The 8,068-nt window shown below is 31.1% G+C and overlaps 1 long non-coding RNA gene across 1 annotated transcript; it reads left to right on the top strand.

The window, feature by feature from the left end:
* Nucleotides 1-3,282: 3,282 nt before the first annotated feature.
* Nucleotides 3,283-3,695, top strand: LOC149161622 (uncharacterized). The gene is made up of 2 exons (XR_016261534.1): nucleotides 3,283-3,472; nucleotides 3,559-3,695. It is a non-coding gene; the product is annotated as an uncharacterized LOC149161622 (long non-coding RNA).
* Nucleotides 3,696-8,068: the final 4,373 nt, after the last annotated feature.

The raw sequence follows: 8,068 nt of genomic DNA, 5'->3' as shown, positions 1-8,068 counted from the left end.
GACAAACCGAATGAGTAAATCAAGTGTTGGAGGACATGCTACATATGTTTGTAATGCAAAAACCACATAAGTGAGAAGACTATATCCACTTAGTCCAATTCACTTATAATAATGGGCATCATGAATCATTGGGTATGAGCCCCTTGGAGGTGTTGTATGGGAGAAGATGCAAAGTGTGCATAGATTGATATAGTTTAGTGAATAAACTATTCTTGGGTCTTGACATGCTAGCAGAGATGGAAGAGGCGGTCAAGAAGGTTCGACAAAATCTAAGGGCTACCCAAGATAGGCAGAAGATGTACGCAAATAAAAAGAGAACATACAAAGAATTTCAATTAGGGAATCATGTTTATCTAAGAGTAAATCCTCAGAAATGTTCCTTACAATGGAAGGGTTTTGCTAAATTAGCACCCTGGTACTATGGACCCTTTCAAGTCTTAGAACGGGTTATATCTTATCAGATTAAAGATCACTTATTCTCCTAAAAAACTTTATATATTCTCTTTAAATAATAATAATTATTATTACTTTCTAAAATAATAAATATCTTTGGCATTCGCCCATTATAATTATAAATATTATAATAATAACCACTTGACTTGATTCCCATCAATTAAAAGTGTAACAAAAAACCCTTTCTAAAAAAAGTCTACAGAAATTAAAAATGGTCTTTTCACATTGTTTTTGAAGAACCTTTTTGATCATAAATATGCTAGTGGTCAGTGTAGGGTAGCTAAAGTGGTGATGGTTGTGGAATGAAGTTTCACGAATCAGAGATCTTGGATACGAATCTTATCCTAATCTCCCTATAAAGAGTGAATAATGGACATGTAAACTCCAAAATCAAAATTTCCTACCAAACTTACAAAAACAAAAATTATAAATTGATTTTTACCTTCTTCCATTTCAATTGTGTCAAAGGATAACAAGAGGCTTTTCGGTCATAAATATGCTAGGTTGAAACCTGGAATTGTTTTGTACTTTCTTCCATTGCTTTGTACCTCTCTGGTTCTTCTCCACTAAAATAATGCTGACGATGCGTAAAATCATCTGATCTCGCTCGGGCAAATTTAGTAGAGTTTACCCAAATCCAAATCCATCTGCCATTAACGCATAACGAAATCACAAGCAGAACAAGAATTATTCATCATGATTTTGTCTAATTCGTTCTGGCCATGATGGCTACGCGGGTGATTAAAACCACCGCCCGAGCTCATTGCCTTTCAAATGGAGCTGCTCTCTACCCTTAAGCAACTTGGGCTGCCCTCCCAAAAAGGGACACTGCCACTGAATTTTTTCAAATAAGCAGCACGTCAGATGCCTGCTTGAATCTATAGCAGCACCGACTTAAAAATACATGGTTTTATGATTCCGATGAACAGCTGCATCAACGGTGTTATTTTTTTTTTTTTCTGATCTTTCATTAAATTAATAATTGTTTACAAATTTTGTAAAATGGTTTTTATTAAATTTTTTAATCAATACAAGTTTTCAATATGACAATTTGAAATTATGTAACATGATTTTATTGTTTTTAAAAATTTTCATAAATTAGCCAAAAAAATCAATTTTATTTTTTAATCAAACTAGAGTTTTTAAATTATTTGAAATCATGTAACATGATTTTATTCTAGTTTAATTTGGCTAAATGAGAAATTCCAAGTAAAAATCCTACCTTAATGGTTCTTTTAATAAATTTATAAATTAATAAGCAGAGAAATTCGAAGTAAAAATCTTCCTATATAATTTTTTTTTCATCGTACTTATTTTTTTTTATAAACGCTTGTTTTAAGATCAAAATTTATTTTAAAATAATAAAATTAATATATATAATTTTATAAAATAAATTATTAATTAAAAATATATAAATATATATTTTAATTATTTTAAAATTATAATCTATTTTTATTCACGAGTTCAGAACAAATGGAGACACAATACTTTATTAATATAAAATATAGTAATATGTGTTTTCTAAATAAAAAAGTTCTTAAATTAATTTTGATGAATTAAATATACTTAAATCACAGTTATTCAAATCAAAAATCACATATTAAACACATTCTATATGTCTCAATCATCTCAAAATTCATTACACTTGTTAAAAAAACACAAATTCTAATCTATTTTTTAATTACAATTTCGCTTGTATTGATAAAGCTCTCTATATAACGCTTTTTGGTTAAAAAAATTTAAATGATAAAATTGACAATGTTGAAAACGTTATTCCACATGACTATACCATCCCAAACACCATATTCAATTGGCACCGAGTGAGCTGCTTTTCAATCTTGAGTAAAACGAGGAGAAAGATGGAATCTCATTACGTGGTTGGCCTCGACATCGCATCCCCACCGACCTCAGACCACATATTCTTCAGAATGTTCGTCAGCGTGGCATAGGGGGTTATGAGACGGATCTCTAAGAGAGGCCGTCTTCCCCTTTGATTAACATTCTGTCATATTTTTCGGTAAAATGGAGAATTATGATTTTAATAATTATAAGATTTAAATTGATTTTGGAATTTTAAATTTATTTGAGATTTTAGGATTTAATTTAAATAATATAAATTATTATAAAAAATATTAGTACAATCACATTAAAAATATAATATGGTGGATATCGCTGAAATTTTTATAAATATAGTTAAAAAATTATTGCAATATAAAGAATGACTTATTAGTCCCTGCCTGGGACTAATAGCGATCGATCGATTGTTGACCATACATTAACCGGTCCTTTGACCAAAAAAATTTGTGCACTATCACAGTTTAACCAAAGTTTATCTCTCCAAATATCGGTGTAAGAAATTTATAACCAAAGTTGTGAATTGGAGGTCTTATTGCACGCTTCACGTGCCCCGATGTTAAAATGAAATTCCGGTGTAATCTTTTTACCCAAACTTTTCATTTGAAAAATTATCCACAATGAATTATCCGGTGTAATAGCTTTATCCAAAGTTTCCCAGCATGAGCTTTATTCAAACTTTGGTTAAAAGTTTTTTTCCAATCCATAATGTTTGCAACCATTCAATAAATGCGCATGAGGGTTTTCAAACTTTGGATACAGGATTTTTTCGATGGAGTAAGTTATGCAACCTCGCAATAAGACCTTCAAATTCAAACTTTGCATAAACACGAATTTTGCATGGCAGTAGCCACTTGTCTTCAGTTGGCCACTTGTCTTCCGTTGTTCTTCAATTCTAAATGCTATATGGCAGCGTGCTCGCCCTTTTGCAGATTTCTCAAATACTATATGGTAGTCGCCATACCTGTCTTTCCCTTCCCCTTTTTCATTTTGCTGCAGGAGGCATTAGGTCTTCAGAGGCATTAGCCAAAGCTGAAAACCTTTTCTTGAATTTCTGATGGCTTGGTCTTAGTCACGTGGTTTCTTTCTTTGTTTATTAAAATGGCTGCATTGGTTCCTTTAGGGTTTAGGGCCGCCGGAACACGACGATGGGAACTATCTGATGGTAAGGATGTGTCCGTGGCTTAACTGTATTTCAGAAAAAAAAATGCCTATTTTTGTGGCCCCCTTTAATCTTTTGTTGTTTTACAGCTTGTATTAGGGCTAGTGTTTTGGGTGATTGTTGTGGGGTTCGTTGTTGATGGTAATTGTTGAACCTTGGTAAAGGGGCTTCTGCATCTTGGCATCTAGCTCCTCTGTCACAAAATATCATCGTTTTGGTCGAATTAGTGGTAAGAATGAAATCTCCTTTTTTGGGCCAGTTGTTAGCTAATCTTTCCAGATCTGTGTAGGGTTTTATATTCAGTGAAGGATTTTTTAGGAACCTTTCATTTCGTAGGGAATGGTGGCCGTACCTTCTAAGATAGTTGTACCATGCAATAGTTTTATTTTTTAAATATTATATTTTAGCATATTCGGATTATGCAGAAGGTAGCGTTCTCTTCGCAATCTGTCAGGTCTACTAAATTAACAATTTGACTTTAATTGTGAGAGGCGGAGTCTATTAAAAGTGATCTGGAACCTTGAAAATAAAGGTAAAAGTTCAAAATAATTTCCAAAATTTTAAACATAAAAATACCCAATATCCAATTAATCATTTGACTTGAATTATTAAAGACATTCCTTTCTTTTTTATTTAATATTTAATGGAAATATCCAAAAATATCTGTAAAATTGAAAGCAAAAGTACAAAATTACACATAAAAATAGCCCTGTTCCTCTGTCCGCCAATGCGAGTAATCTGCGTTCTCAAACCTTGGTTTCCCCTGTTTGAACTAACCACCCGGATACGACCCTCGCTTGCACCAGTCTTACTCCCTCTGGACGTGGCTCTAGTCTCTTTATTTTTCAAACTAATCTTCAAGAAGATTCTAATTATAACTTGGACAGTAGAATCGTGATGCTATTCATAGATATTGAGAAAACTGGATTTCCAATGCTCGTTTGTCATCAATACTGTTGAGTTTTCCATGTCATTTTTATGGTATCATCAAGTCGCTCTACGCCAACTTCTGTTCTTAATTCATTTTAATAGTGCGACACTTGAGAAATTTTGTAGTATTTAAAGAAGTGTACAAGAGATTTTTCGGGGCAATTTTTGATGTTTTCCTCTTATAATCAACAAGAAAGTTCCAGGTTGCCTTGTTTATTGCATGCAGAACCTTTTTGAGGGAGCCCTCCAACTCTGGATAATATTCTTTCGAAAAATTCAATGGTTTTATTTTGACTCCCTTATATGTGTTGGAGCCCTTCAAAGTCTGGAAATATTTTCTCTCTTCATATTAAACGTTTTGTTTTGTTTTGTTTTTTACCTACCTAATCAGCCAACGGACTCGCCTTTGTTGCCAGTATTTCCGTCAATATAACGGTCGCACTCTCAGACGCTTCTCGGTCTTCTCTTTAACGGACGGACAGCAGCGGCTTCTGTTCTAGGAAGAATGTAATTCGGGACAATTCAACATTCAACGAACATTAACAGAGTTTATTGATGAGCAGGGAGATGAAAATCGGGCGTTCACACGTAGTCAGATGAAAGGGCCCCATTTGACCAATTTGGTTCATGCAGTTGATAACGTGTCTGTGGTAAGAAACAAGTGTCAAACTTTTTCATCCATTACCGGATTATTTACCGAAGTGCTAATAGAGAAGAGCTCAATCAAGATCAGGATCAAAATCAAGTTGTGTCCACCGGATCAACTACTAGAACACCTGTAACTGATAGCTCTGTGGCTGGATCTAAAAGTAAATATTTGTTTTTATATTAGTATTCTTTTTGTTAAAATGATAATATAATAAGGTGTAATGTTATTTAATTTAATCTTATAGAGTAGATGTGTAGTTATATAATCATGGTTAAGTAAGTATTTGTTTTTATATCAGTATTCTTTTTGTTAAAATGATCATATAATAAGCTGTAAAATAATGATATAATAAGGTGTAAAGGTGAATATATATATATATAAGAAAGAGTAGAAAGGGTTTATCTATCATGATATGATAGAGTGTAGTGTATCTGATGTGAGGAATATAATTGCAATTTGGAGAATATTGATAAGCTTTAAAATTGTTTTTTGTAATTTCATTTTATTTTGAAAATACAATTTATAAATTTATTTTGATTGAATAAATTTATAAATTTATTTAGATTAATTGTGATGGTTTTAAAAATACAATTTATAAATTTATTTAGACTAATGATGAAAATGAGTGTTTTTTTTTTTTTTTTTTTTTAATCAAACCTCTTTTCTTTAATTTATAAAAGACAATAAAAATATTTTTATTCTTGAATTTACAATTGTTTTCAGATTTTTTTTTTTTTCATTTTTAAAAGTTCTAGAAATTATAAAATATTAATGAAGATTTCCAGAATATTTTAGAATCTGCAAAGTCTAGAGTATTCTAGAAATATATAGAACATAAATCATTTTCAAAATATTTCAAAATGTCTAATCACTTTAAAATGATAATTCCATAAATTTATAAGACATAAGTCATTTTCAAAATATTTCAAAATGTGTAATTACATTAAAATGACCATTCCAATTCCGGAAATCTAGAGGACATAAGTCATTTTCAAAATATTTGAAAATGTGTAATCACTTTAAAATGATAATTCCTTAATTAATGACAATTCCAATTCCATAATTCAAATTTTCAAATATTCTATATATTATAAAACATAAGTCAAGATTTTCAGAATGGGCAATCACTTCAAAATGAAAATTAATTCCATAATCAAAAGTGTGTAAATCTATAATTGTTTTCAGGACAATAAAAAGCTTTCCATTTTTTAATTTTTAATTGTTTTCTGGACAATAAAAAGCTTTCCATTTTTTAATTTATAATTGTTTTCAGGACAATAAAAAGCTTTCTATTTTTTAATTTATAATTGTTTTTAGGATGATAAAAAGTTTTTCATTTTTGTTTCAAATTCTAGAAATTACAAAACATTAATAAAGATTTTTTATAATTGTTTTCAGATAATAAAAAGTTTCTATTTTTGTTTCAAATAACAAATTCCAGAAATTACAAAACATTAATAAAGATTTCTTATAATTGTTTTCAAGATAATAAAAAGTTTCTCATTTTTGTTTCAAATTCTAGAAATTACAGAACATTAATGAAAATTTTCAGGATTGTCAATGGATCCCCGGTTGAGCCATGCTTAAAGCATGTTGTCCAGATGGCGGAGATACTTGAGCTCGAGAGAGGAGAGGCACGTGGCTTGCATGCAAGATCAACGTGCCTCCTCAAATGTTTATTTACCGTTTTAGTTTTTTTCAATTATTACTTATTTCTACATATATTAATTGTTTTATTTTTTGAACAAATAAAATGTTTGTGGAGAGGCAATACTCAAAGTGGATTTGGTCTTTCTGCGCTGGGCTATTTATTGGGGCTATTTAAGGGATGCACAACAGGAGCAACTCTATCTATAGCTTGAATATGTGATATTGAGATTTTACTTAATGAATAAAAAAACATTCGATTAATGATAACCATAATATGTCTTTCTACATTTTCTGTTTTACTGTTTTTGAGAATATATCTTCTTTAAAATTTTACATTTTTAATGTAACACTGTTTTTTAATGAATACCCATATCTTAACACATTCACCAAGAAACCAGATCTGGTCTTGCTATTCCATTCCGCTGAAAACCTACTTCGCCCTGCTCATGCGCTCGTCAACCTACTAAGCTTAGGGCGGGTTAGCATCTACCAATATAGTTCCTATTGAGTGCAATTACATCAATCCATTTGTGTTGTCCCTGCAGACCCCGGCAGGGACTACTGCCACGGCAGTGGCTCCTTGTTAATACACACATTTACATTAACCATATATAAAAAGGTTATAGGTCAACTTTAATTTTAGAAAAACAAAAGAATTATAAATGAACGTTATAAATAATAGTGAGGAATTTATCATGGAGGAACTTATTAGAATTGGCATAATCAAAAATCCCTAAGAAAATGGTGGGTGAAGATGAGGAATCTAATTTTTTAAATTTATTAAAAGTAATAGACCATTCTGATAAATAAAATTTAGATATCACTTTTGGGATTCAACTAAGCTAACTAAGTCATTCATCTATGACCATTTCCATGAGAGGTGGTCATAACTAACTAATTTCTCATGATTTTTGAATAGTCCACTTAGCAGTCCAGGTAGACTTAGCATTCATTGCATCAGACCATTTTGTTGAATAAAATTTAGATATCATTTTTTGGGATTCAACTACATTAACTAATTCATTCATCTATGACAATTGCCATGAGAGGTAGTCGTAATTGACTAATTTCTCATGATTTTTGAATAGTCCACTTAGCGCAGTCCACTTAAACATAACACTTAACACTCATTGCATCAGACCATTTTGCTGAATAAAATTTAGATATCATTTTTTGGGATTCAACTATGTTAACTAAGTCATTCATCTATGACCATTTCCATGAGAGGTAATCGTAACTAACTAATTTGTCATGATTTTTGAATAGTCCACTTAAACATAACACTCATTGCATCACGTGATGCTCCCAGGGGGGGAGAAGTGGGATTGAAACTAGTGAAATAAATCACATAGCGTCAATCACCAATTTTG

Source organism: Pinus tabuliformis, chromosome 5_2 (genome assembly GCF_031772625.1).
Source record: "Pinus tabuliformis cultivar Carrire ecotype Pingquan chromosome 5_2, CPIR1, whole genome shotgun sequence".
Taxonomy (NCBI): Eukaryota; Viridiplantae; Streptophyta; class Pinopsida; order Pinales; family Pinaceae; genus Pinus; species Pinus tabuliformis.
The sequence above is the reverse complement of the archived record's forward strand: the minus strand, read 5'-3'. Positions and strand labels throughout refer to the sequence as shown.